General features: G+C 44.0%; 1 non-coding gene across 1 annotated transcript; it reads right to left on the bottom strand.

The window, feature by feature from the left end:
- Window positions 1-4216: 4216 nt before the first annotated feature.
- Window positions 4217-4358, bottom strand: LOC146196874 (U4 spliceosomal RNA). The gene has a single exon (XR_014706254.1). It is a non-coding gene; the product is annotated as a U4 spliceosomal RNA (small nuclear RNA).
- Between the last annotated feature and the right edge of the window lie 3883 nt (window positions 4359-8241).

Below are 8241 nucleotides of genomic sequence, written 5' to 3'. Positions count from 1 at the left end.
TAACCGTGTTCCATTTTTCCTATAACCACCTGCTAGCTGAACAGAAAGCTGTTGCGCTTAGCCATCAAACATGTTTCAGAAGCCTATTGTCTCGACCGAACTGTCGACAATGCGGCCATTAAAACGACTAACGTCACTATGCCCACAGCTTGCAGACTATTTCGCCGCTTGTTTTCAGAGCATCAGATAATGTGCTAGAAGAAGGAGTAAGGGGGGGGGGGGATGCTGATGATGCCGAGGCCAAAGGGCTCCACCTGTCGACACAGTGCGTGCCCGCATGTGATCGCCTATGACTCAAATACCTGAAGAAAAAAAACGCTAATAATTAGCATTACAAAGCCTCGTAATCATCGGTCAATATTTTATCGCTCAAATTCGTTATAATTGTACTCCATGACAGCGTTTCCCTAAAGTTGATGGAACGAGGGAATTGTGATAAGGTTTGGCTTAAGGGGTTTCTCGTCCTAAAGCGACTGAGGCTATCATAGACAGCGTGGTGGAGGGCTCGGAAAATTTTCAACCATCTCAGGTTCTTTAGCGTGCACTGATATCGCACAGCACACGGGCGCCTTGCTTTCCACCTCCATCGAAAAGCGGACGCCCTCCTAATTCTAACGCAGATCCACGTATCGCCCTTTCATGATACCTACAAGCACCGCGATAAATTAACCGGGGTGGTGCAGTGGTAAGATGCCAGACTACTGTGCCGGAGCACCCGGTTTCGAACCCGACCTCGGCGGCTGCGTTTCGATGGAGGCGAAACGAAGTGGCGTCCGTCTGCTGTGCGATGTCAGCGCACGTTAAAGATTCCCAGGTGGTCGAAATTCCTTTGTAGCCTTCCATTATGGCTTCTCTTTCTCTATTTCACTTTAACTCCAACCTTCCTCCCTTCCCTTACGGCGCGGTTTAGGTATTCACAAAAACAAGTGTGACCGATACCGCACACAACCTTGGCGTGCTAGCCCAGTCTCATCTCCCGACGACAGATGGAGCGATCGTTTGATCGTAAACATCTAACTCTGATTAGTGCGTCAATATAGGATCGAAGTACCCGTCGACAAAAAAGTCTCTGACGTTCTTTCGTCACGCTGATCGAGTGTGACGAATGACGACTAAGCGATAGTGGCTTGCGGGTATCGCAAAACTGGCACACAGGGCACACAGTTCTTCTATTTGTTTTTCTTTTGCATAGCTCATTCTCGCTTGGGGCCTTATACGGCAATCACTGCAAGCTCGTGGGAGAGCTAGGTGGAACAAAGTGGCGCATGCGCTGGTATCTGAGCTCGACAGGTCACACGAAGCAATCATCTCACAGGCAGTGAGTGACCTCTGGCCGATTATTTTCCCGGTTCATTTCTAGCTCTGCCTGTACTCTTCCATCACCGTTGCAGCTTGTAATTACCTTTCCATTTTGGTAGGCAGCTACGAGTAGAAAAAGACACAAGAAATAAATAGAAGAAGGGCGCCTTTAGGAGCTGCAAATCCCAGCGTTTCCTAAATTGACTTTGTCGATTTGAGGTGGAGAGTCGGTTTCTCGGTTAAAAGGAACATGTTATTTGCAAAGCGGATAATCTTGAAATGGCTATATTGGACTTACAGTTAAGGGAACTGTGTAAAGGAATAAAAAAAAATATCCCGATAAGTCCAGCTAAAGAGAGGCGCTGGGCCTAATGGTTGTCGGAGAAATGACCAGGAGAACATTTTGTAAAAGAAATTAGAATTTTAATTTTGTTCCACAGTGTCATACTACCATGAAATAGCAGAAGACGGAGACTAAAAATTGCCGACGATTACGTTACTTCCTAATGCGAAATTTCTGTTTCACTTTTTCGATAGATTGAGGCAAAGATTTCGAGCAAGACACGTATGCACAATTACAGACTTTTTTTTTAATTTTTCACACGATTCCTTCAAGAAACACTCCACTAACAGTTCTTGGCTGTCATGAAAGAAGAATTGTGATTGGAGAAATGAAGAGAGCAATTAAGTTATCGGGAGGTTGCGGGAGGCAGCGCGTGGGCCCATAGGAACGTTGCGTGACGAACAGATAGCAGCGACTGACTGATTCCGCTGACGCCGCTAGCGAGTGAAGAGAACGTGACTCTGCGTTTCGGCTTGGGATGCACGCACCGTGATCCGCTGATAGCGAGCCGGCGTTTGGGCAACCGGCGAGCACCTTCGCTGCCACGCAGGAAGATGGGGAGGGTATAAGCAGTGGCGAACGGGGGAGCGCGCGCAGCAATCAGATAACGCGCGCGGTCGGCGCCACGCAGGAAGACGATAGCGTAGCTGGGGAGGAGGCCGACTTCGACGCGAAACCCAAAGAGCTGCGCTCTAAAAATTGGAGCACCCGAGATTCCGATTGGTGCCTAGAGGAGAAAACCGTGAACAACTATGGGTGATCACGTTTAGGTTAGCGCAGTATAAACTAAGTAAATAAATATTGAAATAAATGAATAAACATAAAAAGAAAAGAACAGAAATGAGACCTATTTTTCAGAAGTGAGGTAGAGGATGGAGTAACCTGAGCAGCTATATGAACTTTCGAGCGTCGTGAACAGCTTCTATACGTAAATGTATTACACCTTCACGAAACCCCGATAGTATGTACTAAATTAGCGATCGCTTTGAGGTTCGAGCGAGAACGCTAACGGCCCTTCCTAGAGAAACTATATCTTGATTCATGTTGGAAGTTCGATGGTTGCGCACTTGGTCGCCAGACGGCGACTTGCGCGTTATGTCAACCTCCAACGTTGAATCTCATTGCTGTATATCTGCAACAGCAAACCGCGAACAAAAAAAATAAAAACGCGTAATCAAAGTTGACCATCGTAAATCAAAGAAAGATACAAAAAGCACCTAAGCTTTCCAAAAGCTTCCTTGTTGCGATAAAGAAGGAACCTTTAATGCAAACTTTGAACCTGGAATTGTGCGAAATTATGTTCGGTGTTCCTGAAATCGGTAAAATATATTAGCGCATTAATACCCGCCATCCGTGAGAAGCCCACGAAAGCCTTCTTTACCATAATTTATTCTCTATAAGAGGGTGATTCATTACAACACAACAAATAAAATAATAAAAATAAGCAGAACGGCGTGTAAAGCTCAGTGTTCAGCACTACCGCGCTGCGTGACAGAGCAAGAGTCCCATTTGCAAGCGATCTCCTCTGCATTACATCCCTTTTTTAAAATCCTTCTCTTTAATGAGATGCGCATTCGTTAATACTCGGTCGCAAAGTTCTCGCGGTTTTATAACGAAATGATTTCCATAAGCACCTTATAAGCGTCCTAAGTCGCTACCTCTACAAACGCTCTCAGCGAAACTATGAAAGGCGCGCATATGTGGAGGACTTCGCGCTTATAACCGCAAAGGGCTTGTTTACTTCGGTAAGAAATTAGCCGTGTGAATGTCGTGCAGCTTTGCTCCTCAAAGGGGCTTGAACGATCAACAATTCTGTGTTTTAAAATTAAAATCTCACTGTCTAAGAGGCTTTATGCTCTGTAACAATCTAAGCCCCGTGCAAAAGCATGGAAACATTCGGCGATTCAATGGAGGCGAAAAGCACGGCGCCAGTGTGCTGTGCGACATCAGTACACGTTAAAGAACTCCAAGTGGTCGAAAGTTTCGGAGCCCTCCGCTACAGCGCCTCTCATAGCCTGAGTAGCTTTGGGACGTTAAGCCCTAGAAACCAACCAAACCAACCAATTTGCGAAAGACAAATTTGTCAGAGATCATAACATAAGGATAGTATAAGTGGTTCGTGGCCTACGTAGTATGATTCAGTAGCCTGTAAGCAGAAAAAAAAAAGTAAGGTTTTAACGAACTGAGTATGACTGAGGAAAGCTTTTGCTCACATGTCGAATTTGGTGTAGATAGGTACTTGCAATGCACAGAGTCTGCACGCAATGCAATGGGCTTTGTCGATAGGTACGAGGTTACAAAACACTCTCGGGCTGTGGATTGCAAGTAGTCTCAATCTACTATAATCTGATAAGTACGAACAATAAAGAAAGATATGTCCACCTACTCGAATTCCAAGAGCAATTCGTGGATTCGAATCAGCTTCGCTCCAACGACCTTTTTTTTTACCACTGCTTCAATCGCTCCAACCAAGGTGGGCCTGTAGAAAGTCTCAAGCAAGATCTGTGCTCGGTTTAGTGCAATGCTAACAACAGCGAATGTTTCGTCTTTTTTTTTTTTGTATTTGGTTACAAGGCCCACTAGAGCCATCAAGAAATTGCCTCGGCCGACGATATTTCACGTCGTCCAGGCGGAGTATTGGGAAAAGTTTTCAACTAGCAATAGTCGCTCCTCAGTTAAAACTTCATGGGATGCGACACTGCCTCTGCGCAAAGCTAAATTTGCCACGGCCAGTTATACGAGATCCCGCTTGCAATCCCTCTACGATAGACGGGTTAATTACGAGACATCAGCTGTCTTAACTCAAAGTATTTGAAACAAAAGATGGAGTCGCCAAGCGAAACGGTTTTTGCATCCCGCTTGAAAAGAGTTTATTTGCAGCAGCACCTCAGGAATGGTTGTTTTCAGTTATTAGACAGATTTATTACGCAGACGGCATCTGTGCATTGGACACGTGGCGCCCAACAGTGTTTCAGAGCATCAGCCGCGCACACGAACGTGGATTATCGATGCCTCCACTTTCCTCCTTTCCGAAATCATCCAAACGTGCACGCAGCCAGCAAATTTATTAATTTGTTTTATTGCCGCAGCCACGTTTCGATGGAGGGGAAACGCAAAGGCGTCCGTATGCTGTGCGAGATCAGTGCACTTTTAAGATCCTCAGGTGGTCGAAATTACTCTGGAGCCCTCCACTACAGCACTTCCTGTATATGTACCATATAGTGTTTTGTATATTTGGTCTGTGAGTAATGTGTGTTTTTGTATGTATGTATGCACCCAATAAATTCTCTTTGCATCCTTCTTTCAATCCCACCTTCCTAAGTCGCAAAAAGCTACAGAAAATTTTCTGTTGTTATGACAGATTTTCTGTGCGGCTTTTGACGGGAAACTTGTTGTGACAACAGAACGTTCTGTAGTAACACCACAAATGCTTGTAGTTACGACAGAAAAGTGCCACAGAACTACAGACAACAGAAATATACTACAATAACTACAGAACTACAATAATGTACTACAGAACTACAGAAAAATTTGACGTTTACGACAGAACTACAGAATATTCTGTCGTAATTTTGACACGGTTCTGGACTTTGTTTTCGACCGGGTACCTTCACCTACGCCACTGTTCAGGTGTTCGCGGAGAATTTTGACATCTACTGAGCCTTTCTTTTTCTGCAAATCAATTTATAACTTCCAATTTTTAACAAGCAACGCTCGGGTGCACAATCACACATCGGCCGAGTGACAGATTCCGAGGACCCAGGCAGCGCCAGAGATCGGCTGACACAGGGCTGATAGTTGCATATTTCAAACGACATTTCCCGAAATGCCGCGTGAATAAATAAACATAGAGAAGTTGTATTTTGCGCCCTATGAACAAAATTTTCGCATTTAGGCGCTTCACAATAAAAACTGCAAAACGTGGAAAGGGTGCTTTCTTATCAATTTCCTTCTAGGGTTAAAAAAAAAGTGGACAAGGTTGTACAGTCAAAACACGATTTAACGAAACCCGATTTAACGAAAATCTCGATTTAACGAAGGTATCCTAATTCCCCCTCAGACGCCCATAGGGTTCAATGCTTTGACTAACCCGAAATAACGAAGCCGATTCCGTGATCTGTCCCGATTTAACGAACCTTTTTTCGAGAAATAAAGGTGAAAAAGTGTTAATTTTTGGTCTATTTTGTAGACAGCACCCCAAAATTTATTGATTGCGAGTCAGTGGTAACAGCGCGGAGCATCTTCATCCCGTCGCCTTTCTTGTCGAGTAAGAATTTTTGTTGTTTCTTTTCATACGCGCTAGCTGCGCCGGTCGTGGTGTTGGCGCTACCCACTCGAAAGTAGCGCGGGGGGTCATGACGATGACCATACGGACCCCCAAAGATTGCGCTAGTTGTATGATTACCAACTTTGGCGCCAATTTGTCATTAGCTGTGTGGCTTGCCGTCCCGTCGGCGGTATTTAGGGAAGATTGTTGCGCCGCTAGCCGAATCGTCCTTTGGGTCGGTGCTACCGGCGTGAATTCGTCACGCGCGAGTGCGACGAAAAGTGAAAATGGTACGTGCTAACCGATACGACCGCGATAAGCTGGTACGGTTTATGCAGATGCAAAATGCATTATGTTCAATGGGTGTTCGGTCGGGGACTTGACTTTACTACTTTTAAAACAAAAGTACTGTTTAAGCGGGTACGTTTTAAAGAGGTTTTACTGCAATCGAATGTACTGAATTATGTGCCCAAGAAATGCCTTATTCAATTTAACGAAGTTCTCGATTTAACGAAATAATTCACGGCTCCCCTCAACTTTGTTAAATCGAGTTTTAACTGTACTTAGGTTTCGTGCTTAAAGAAAAAGTGCATGCCTAACAATGTCAAAATTCTGCATAAATTTAGCTTTTTTTTTTCAATCACAAACGCCCAAAATAGGCAGCTGAGAAATTCAACAGAAGGTATAACGAAATGGCTTATTGAGTTGCTACGCGACTGCGAAGGAAAGCTGTTATTTCTTACGAAATGCTCGTGCGTACAAGTAGCGTATAGGTTTCCTGGTCTCCTGGCTCTATAATCCGTTGGAAAAATAACGCATTGAGAGAAAGGTTTCCCACTCACCGACAGTGACATATGCGACTTCTTTAATTGGTTCCGCCAACGCAATGGTCGCGGGGCTGGGAAGAAAAGTGTCATTGTTTCTTAAATTGGTCTTTTGGTTGAATGTGAATTCAAACGCACCGCAATAATCTCTCAGCAGGATACGAACGTTTTCGATTTAGCGCCAGCATTTTGCCATTAGTGCGGCCATTGCAACAATAGCAACGGCTGAAAAAACGACGGTGTGCAGAAATTTTGTCATTCCGCAAAGAATAGCAGGAGGTCGAAATTAATCCGCACTCGGATTAACGCGGATCGCTGTTGCGCATAGTCCACATTGTTGTTTCATCTCTTATAAATGCCATAAGAGGAGCAACTTCAAACTTGTGGCAACAAGAATCGAAGATTTTCTGTATAGGCAAGAATCACTCTCAATATCCACAAAGTACAACATTGATTTGATTGTCATTATAACTGTAAATGTCGAACGACACCGCAAGACTTCAAACCTAAATTTTAGTATCCAAGAGCCAATAGGGATTTTCTTATAGGCTTTGTAACAGAGCAGGAAAATATGGAAGTTAATTCTTTCATTAGTCGAGTGTACAGTCGAATTATTTGTGGTCGAGCATTGTCGAGAGGTCCATGAAAGAAGACTAAATTTCCCTAGATTGGTCAGGTACGCATGGTTCTGTGTAGTTTGCCATTAGATGAGTTGCCATAGGGCGCGCTGAAAGCTGGGAGTTCTTGCACCATGCCTGTAGTGCCCTCCCTATTTAGGAGACTATAGCCTGGACCCTCGCTCTGAAGCAGTTTTCTGGCCCCTGCTTGAGATTTTGTGCGTGTACGGCGTGCGCATTATGTCTTCAAAAGCATGTATATTCAAAAATTCAAAGGCATTTATATTCTTCAAATTCATGTAAAATCATGTATAAGCGTTATAACAATCATGACCGATATATGTTGAGACCATGACTATACGAGGACCGCAACAAACATGACTGTCACGGCCTTATATACCGATATCTCCCTTATCGACGTCTTTCCTTTTTTGTTTTGCCTTTCTCCTTTCTCTCCCTATCCATCTAACTCCACGATAAAGATCTCTTTACTCTATCTCTGAAGCCAGCTTAGCCAATGGTATAATCCCACAGTACACCGTCGGTCTTCAGCGCTTACGTATCTTTTTGGCATGAAACCCCATTTTAAAGGGCCGTTATTCACGTTATGAGCGCAGTTATCGCACTGGCCATATATCGTCATTTGTTTACGCAAGACAGGGCTTTCTTATATAGAAGAGCGGTCACTAATGGTTCTTTTCCCTTTTTTTTTCCTTTGATGTAGGTTTCTTAATTCTGTATGGCAAAGCATGGAACTCTCCCTACTAACAAAAAAAAAATTCCTCCTTTTTCATCCATACCACCAGGTAGTATTTTATTGTAATGAGTAAATCCACAGGAAAAAAAATCTAACCAAATAAGTAGACACGTATACGGTACTACTAGAAGTCA

Source organism: Amblyomma maculatum, chromosome 3 (assembly GCF_055883805.1).
Source record: "Amblyomma maculatum isolate TAMU_Amacu chromosome 3, ASM5588380v1, whole genome shotgun sequence".
NCBI classification, from domain to species: Eukaryota; Metazoa; Arthropoda; class Arachnida; order Ixodida; family Ixodidae; genus Amblyomma; species Amblyomma maculatum.
This window is presented reverse-complemented; position numbering and strand designations above follow the sequence as displayed.